Source organism: Octodon degus, unplaced genomic scaffold, assembly GCF_000260255.1.
Source record: "Octodon degus isolate 3935 unplaced genomic scaffold, OctDeg1.0 scaffold00071, whole genome shotgun sequence".
Taxonomy (NCBI): domain Eukaryota; kingdom Metazoa; phylum Chordata; class Mammalia; order Rodentia; family Octodontidae; genus Octodon; species Octodon degus.
The window spans coordinates 9,536,790-9,545,047 of record NW_004524647.1 but is presented as its reverse complement, the minus strand read 5'-3'; positions in this window follow the sequence as shown (position 1 = coordinate 9,545,047).

Genomic DNA, 8,258 nt, shown 5'->3' with positions numbered 1-8,258 from the left:
TTTTTTAGTTCCGAAATTATTCCTGATCTGATTTTTTCTATACCTTTCTGCAGTTGATTCTTTACTGTCAACGCTATTATTTCAGAGCTATCTGGTGTGTGATTTCCAGTTTCCTCAGTGCTAGTGTCTTGTGCATTTGTACTGGGTGGACTCCATCAGAAAAAAAAAAATGAGTGTTACAGTTTATGTCTAAATGTCCCCCCAGTGCCTTATGCAGTCATGGGGCAGACTTCTAGAGTTTTTTATTGGACTTCTAGTTTTTGGTTGATTCATGGCCCAATGCTGGGATTGTGGGTGTGAGTGCTACACCTGCCCTGGACTGGGTAGCCTAAATACAATACAAGGGAGGAAAAGAAGCTTGTTCTTGCTGCTCCCACTTTGCTCTTGCTGCTTTAGCTGCTTTCCACCACCATGAACTGCTGTCCTTTGCCGTGTGCCGCTCTGCCTTGGAGCCAGCTGAGTACGGACTAAAACCTCCACAAACTGTGAGCTAAGTAAACTTTTCCTTCCCCAGTTTTGGATGTCAGGCACTTTGTCTCAGCAATGAGAGAAAAGTAACCAAGACAATGACATGAAATCAAATTGAGAAACATTCTACAAAATACCAAACTAGTATTTTTCAAAATAATTAAGGTCATGGAAAATAGAACGAGAAATTGTCACACCCTGAAGGAATCTAAGGGGATGTAATAATTAAATGCAAGGTGACAAGATCCTAGAACAGGGGCCGGGGAGATGGCTCAATAGGATAAGCACTTGACTGGCAAACACAAGGATCTGAGTTCAATCCCCAGTTCCACCAAAAAAAAAAAAAAAGATCCTAGAGCATTTAAAAAGAGCATTAATGTAAAAAACTGATGAAATCTGAATAAGGTCTATAATTTTGGTAGTAGTGTTAAACTCAGTTTTGATAAGTACATGATGCTTTTTATAAGAAATTTGCATCAGGAAGATTTTATATAAATTATTAAATAAATTAAATTTCATATGAATTTGAAATTGTACTGTCATTACAATCCTTCTAAAAAACTAATACTATTTAAAGCTAAACAAGTTTCCAAAAACCATCTATTTTAAGTCTTTTCTTTTATATATGAGAAACCTAGAAAGACTAATTTGCAAATATCCAGCATCCATGCAAGAGAACATGTGTTTTAGTTTTCTTAATTGCATGAACTTAATTCTAACAGCTCACGTAGAGCTAATTGCCCCTAGAAGTCAGGTATCCTACCTTTCACCATAGTATTTGTCTTAGTTACTTTTCTTTCATTGCTGGGGAAAAATACCCAACACCCAAAATTAAGGAAGGAAAGGTTTCTTTAGCTCACAGTTTGTAGAAGTTTCAGTCCATAATCAGTTGGGTCCACCACAGGGTGGCGTGGCTGCAGAAGACAGCAAAAGCAGCAAGAGCACACGCAGGCCAGAGCAAGCCTTTTTTCCTCCCTTCTGTCATAAGCAAGCTATCCGGCCTCTCAGGGTGGGAGTCGCACTCCCACAATCTCCATGCCCTCCTCTTGCACAGGATTAGGATGTTTACAAAGTAAAGACCCTGGCTCCCTGCTGAGTTGCTTAGCTGAACTTCTAAACATCTCAATTCAACATAATATATTGGGCTGGAGAGATGGCTCAGTGGTCTAAAGCACCTACTTGGAACAAGCTTAGCAAAGCACAGGGACCGCGGTTCGATCCCCCAGCACCACATGCCAGTCAGCCCTGCCCCCTGGTGGGATGAGCTGGTCACACACACACACACACACACACACACACACACACACAATAAAAATAAATGTAAAAAATAAATTAAAAAAAAAACACAATATATCAATCATTACAATCCACCCCTTGTCAAGTAAGCAACCAGACACATTTCTTTAAACCAGTTTTCAAATACAAACACATGCTTATTTTAACTTTTCACAACTTGAACATTGGAACAGTTTCACAGTCTTTAAGAACCAGTGTTAAATCTATCAACATTATATTACATTAGAACTATAACATTTTGTCCCTGGACCCCAAAGACTCATGAGTGTCTCCTTACACAAAAGACATTTAGTACATTTGCAAGAGTTGCCAAAGTCCCAACAAGATTAGGATTGTTGAAAAGTCCAAGTCCCAAGTTCCCTCTGAGATTTAAGGTAAACTCATAGCAAGCTCCTGCACAAATGAAAACTAAGTTAAAACACTTTCAACATTCAAGGGCACAAGATAAATGTTTTCATTTCAAAAGTTACAAACAGGGAAATACAAAAGTTTCTCTCTTGGGCCAACTTTGCTTCTTCTTTGCCACTTTCCTTAGACAAACCACCATTTTTTTACCTTCTCCAAATTTCTGGAGTCTCCACTGCACCTTTTGCTTCACATCCACAGCTTCACACACCGCCCCCTCTGGGGCACACTGCCTGGCCTCCTAGGCACTTCTGAAATTGAGTGGAAGCCTTTTTAACCACATAACTTTTGCATGTTGTGTGCACCTAAAACCAGCACTACATGGATAATGTCAAGATCTGCTACAAGATAGAGCAGTAGCTGGGCTTTCTTCTCTTTTAGCTGTAGGGGAGGAATGCCTGGATTGCTGGGCACTCTGAATACAATTTAGAGAAACAAAATTTTTATGTTGCCATCATTCTGGAACATAGTGCTTTATGGCTTCCTCCTCAAAGCAAAGTCCTTCATCTTTGCAGTTTTGAGGCTGCCAAGGGTGGAGACTTGCTGCTTTTTGTGGCCCTCATACCATCTTTTTTATTTTCCTGTTTCTTCTCAGCAATGGAGATATCAATTCTATTTTGGTGGTCCACAACTTTACTGGCGCTTCCTTTCTGGAGATTGTGTGGGGTATCTGGGATCAAACTTCAAACTTATATTTTAAATCACCCTGCTGGGCTCTTTGCTCTTGATTTTCAGTATAAATCTAGCTAAAAGCCTCCAACAATTGCCATGCCACATCCTCAACATTTAACTGTCTTAAATAATTAGTCCACTACATTTAATCTTGTTCTTGCAGTTTCTGGACATGAGCAAAATGCAGAAAAACTTTCTAACAAAACATAACACACATTGTCTGGAGTCCAACAGACAATGCAGTCCTTCCTTCAAGGAGAAACTCCCCAAATCTGGTCATCGATTTTCTGGTCTTCTGAGACCAAAGTGTCTCGTAGAACAGCCTAAGGCATTTTAGGTCTACTCTTCTAGGGAGCATCTCCAAATGTTTTGTTTGTTTGTTTGTTTGTTTGTTTGTATTTTATAACAGGGTCTATAGGGTCTCACTGCATAGATTGGACTAATATTGATCCCCCTGTTTATAGCCTCCCAAATGCTGGGATTGCAGGTGTGTGCCACCACACCCAGTCTCAATTGCCATCTCAGCGTGCCCTGGGAGCAGGCTTGGGGATCAAACCCTGGGCCCCTGCATCCACATAAGCAGGTGCTTTAGTCCACTGAGCTATTTGGCCAGCCATTCCAAATGTTTTTAAACACTTCTCTCAAGCCATTCCTAAAGGCTTTTGAATTATTTGATCAAGTATAGTCATAGCAATGACCCCACTCCTGGTTTCAAATTCTGTCTTAGTTACTTCTCTCATTTCTGGGACAAAATACCCAATACCCAAAATTAAGGAAGAAAAGGTTTATTTAGCTCACAGTTTGTAGAAGTTTCAATCCATAATCAGCTGGCTCCAAGTCAGAGTGGCATGGCACAGGGGCAATAGTTCAAAGCAGCAGAAGACAGCAAAAGCAGCAAGAGCACGAGACGGGGGGAGCAAGTGTTTTTTCATCTCTTCTATTATAAGCAGGCTATCCTGCTCTCCACAGTGGGGGTAGCATTCTCACAATCTCTATGCTTTTCTCTTGCAAAGGATGGGAACGTTTACAAAGTAAGAACCATGGTCCACTGCCATGTCATTTAACTAAACTTCTAAACTTCTCAAGTTAACACAATGTATCGACATTTACAGCATTCAAAAAGAAAAATTCCTAGGAATCAATCTAATAAAGGAACTAAAATACTTTTTACATTAAAAATTATAATACTCTGAAAAGGAGATTGAAGATAATATCAAAAAATGGAAAGATAACCCTTGTGTTGGAACAAGAAGAACCAATATAATTAAATTGCCATACTTCCAATGTCAATGCAATTCCAACCAAAATATCAAATAAGTATCTCACAGAATTGAAGAAAACAATTCTTCAATTCATTTGCTATACAAGGGACATTGAATTGCAAAAGCAATTCTCAGCAACAAAGACAAGGCAGGAAGCATCACAATCCCTGACTTGAAAATATACTACAAAGAAATATTGATAAAAAGAACAGCATGGTGCATGGTACTGGCAAAATAAAAAATAATAATAATAAATTTTTAAAAACAGACCTGAGGATCAATGGAACAGATTAAAAGATGCAGAAACAACTTCAGACATAATCAGCCCACCATGTCTTTGACAAAGGAGCCAAATACCTGAGCCCAGACCAGAATCTCATACAGAACAGCCTAAGGCATCTTAGCTCAACTCTTCTAGGCAGCATCTCAGAACCTTTTTAACTCTTCCCTCAAGCCACTCCTAAAGGCTCTTGGACAACATGATCAGGTATAGTAACAATAAAAAGAAAAGAAAGATGGCCTCTTTCAGTCCCTGCAAACTGGCTTTCTACATGCTAAGACTAAAAGTAGGTCCATATCTCTCATCATGCACTAAATTAAAATCAAAATGTATCAGAGATCTAAATATTAAAACAGAAACACTAAATCTGCTGGAAGATAGAATAAATAGAACTCTTGAAGACACTGATGTAAGCAAAAACTTTATCAATGAAATCATGATTGCGTGGGAAATATCACAAACAATCAATGACTGGGATCTCATCTTACTTAAAAGCTTTTGCAGGGAAAAAGAAATCACCAACAGAGTAAAGAGACAACCTACAGAGTGGAAAATAGTTTTTACCAGCTGTTCCTCAGACAAAGGACTAATATCTAGAATGTAGACAGAAATTTTTAAAAAAATCAAACACCCACCCTAATATAAAGACCTAATCCAATAATGGATATCTGAGGTAAATAGATGCTTTTCAGGTAAAAAGTAGAAACAGAAAATAAATACATGAAAAAATGTTCAACATCAACCATCATTCAAGAGGTGTAAAATAAAACATCACTACATCCCATCTCACTCCAGAACAAATGACTATTATCAAGAAATCAAGCAATAACAAGGGCTGGTCAGATAGATCAGCAGACTAAAGCACCTGCTTCTGCAGAACTCTACAGTCGGGGTTCCATCCCTAACATGCTGTGCCAGCCCCACCCCCAGGGCATGCTGAGAAGGTGATTGAGACTGGGCGTGGTGGTGTAATCCCAGTGCTTGGGAGGCTGAAAGCAGGAGAATCACTATAAGGCCAATCTATGTAGTGAGACTCTGTACCAAATACATAAAGAAAAAAAAAATCAAGCAATAAAAAATGCTGGTGAGGCTGTGGAAGAAAAGGAACTCTTCTCCACTGTTGGTAAAAGTGTGGATTGGTGCAATAAGTAGATATCAGTGTGAAGATTCCTCATTGGAGATCAGTGTGGTGATTCCTATAAAAACTATGATTGGAGGTCCTAATTGACCCAGCTATACCCTTTCTGAGTTATCTTCCCAAAAGAATTAAAAGCATAATTCTACAACAATGTATACACACCCATGTTTTCAGCTGCAGTTTATAGTCACTAAATCTTGAAAACAGCCCAAATATCCATCAATCAATCAATGGATAAAGAAGATGGGGGTGGTCATAATGGAGTACTTAGGTTGGGATATTTTTCTTTTTTATGCATCTAGTACAGGGGATACAGGGTCTCACTATGTAGATCAGACTCACAGGGATCCTCCTGTTTTCAGCCTCCCAAGCACTGGGATTACAGGTGTGGGCCACCATGCTCAGTCTGAATCCCCACCTCAGTGAACCCTGAGGGTGGGGCCAGCACAGCAGGCCAAGATTGGGACGTTTCTAACTACATAGATATGCTCTGAGACCATTCCTTTAAGTGAAATAAATCAGACATGTTTAAAAACTGCATTATTTCTCTGCTGTGAGAAACTAAAAGTGTAAATAAGAACCAAAATGGATAATGTCTATTGAGAAATGGGAAGAAATGTTCAAATGAGGGGAAGAGGGAGGTAAAGGGGAAAAGGAAGGAAAAGGAGAGAGGGAGAATGGAAGAAAAATGGAAACAAGGCTTTGGCAAATTAAGAGCAAAAGAGTAGTTGAAGGTAGGGGAGGGGAATGGGGGAAAGAAGGAAGATGTATCATATAATAAGTACAAGCTCTTTATGATGAATGGTACCATTATGCATATCTAAATTGTATCAATCAAAAAGTATTTATATATTTATTATTTTACGTATTTAATACAGGGTCTACAGGGTCTCACTACACAGATTGGACTCCCAGTTATCATCCTGTTTTCTGCCTCCCAAGCTCTGGGAGTGCCTCCACACAGTCTCAGTCATCTCAGTTGCTGTCTCAGTGCACCCTGGGGGCGGGGTCCTCATGGCATGTGGTGCTGGGGATCGAACCCAAAAAAGTGTTTTTAAACCAAGAATTACTTTATCCAATACAATTGTATATCCAATACAAAATGCTGAGTGTTTTATAAACCAGTTTACTTTCAAGAGATGCAGTTAGGTTTTTTTTTAATATTTATTTATTTTTATTTATTACATTTATTTATTGTGTGTGTGTGTGTGTGGCCAGCTCAGCCCACCAGGGGGCGGGGCTGGCTGGCATGTGGTGCTGGGGGATTGAACCGCGGTCCCTGTGCTTTGCCAAGCTTGTTTCAAGTAGGTGCTTTAGACCACTGAGCCATCTCTCCAGCCCTGCAGTTAGGTGTAACTTTAAATTTTTCCAAATAAATTTTTCTTCTGATAATGTAAAAAACAAAAAATGAGTAAGACTCCACTGCACCTTAGCGGTGTGCAGGCCATGCACAGCGGTGTGGAAGCGCGCGGCTAAGCAAGAGGGCTCTGTACATGAATACGCGGATGGGTGAAGAGAAAGTACCAGAAATGGACACCTAAAGTTTAAATACTAAAGAATTGGTGGAACATGATTGACTTTAAAGAGGAGTTTTAATCTAGACAAAGAGAGGACAATGTTGAGAAGTTCAAGAATATGGAATATGCATGGCTCACTGTGTGATCGTTCATCCAAAGGATGGAGGTTTCTAGAATGCTTGTTTGGGTTTTTAACTTTATATTTTGTTGAATTTTTCCACTGTCACCAGAAATTCTTATCTAGTTGTCTACAAAGTAAGCAGTTAATACTGATTGAGCTAACATCATAGAGTTAATAACCGTACTGGCTATCAAAAACACTGAAGAAATTAGTGTTGCTATAATTAATCCAAGTATTCTCTTGGTCAAATTGATAAATCTTTTAGTTAATGTCTCTACTAAGAAAGAATTAAGTGAATGACACCATGCCTCTGTTAGATTGATTGGAAGCCAAACTCCAGGCATCCCGCCCATGGTCACCACTGTGGAGTCATTGGAAGGATGTTCAGGTATGATACAATGGGTCAGATAACAATTAGTACCTGAGAACATATTTGCTTGCCACTCTTTTATTTTAATAGTACTTGAGGACCATAAGCACATATGTTTACTTTTATATATCTATGTCCTTATAATACTACCTTGACTTTTCCTCCAATAATTAGCTGCAGATACCCAGTCTGCAGGAGTTCACCATGAAAAGGTAGGATTAAATTTCATAAAGTATGTTGTATGGATCCAGTTTTTCTTTTTTATAATGAGTATGGAGATGGGAGGATTAAGATCTCTAACTGATCATGTAACATTGAACAAGGCCTCTGAGGTTATGTTATAATCAGGAGAGCCTGAAAATGAAACCTCATGCCAGTCTCAATCCTTGCTTCTGGGGGACCAATCCACAAGGTAATAGTTAAAGGTGAATATGGCCTGTCCATGGTATGGATCCCTGCCAGTCTGCCAAGTTCCGAAATAACCTTCCTTGAGATGAGGGGCATGAGCTTCTGGAATACAAGTAGGAGTGGTAAGTTTAAAATCTCTTACAAGGTTACAACCCAAGGGAATAGAATGTAAGGTAAATAAGGAAGACTGTCCTTTAAATAGTTGTTCCCAAGTCTGATCTGCAGCCGACATGCAAAGGCTAGCATCTTGTTGTAGATGGGCCACACACAAAGGAAGACATACAAGATGAGATGTAACATTAAGGTTAGGGAGCCAGGGAG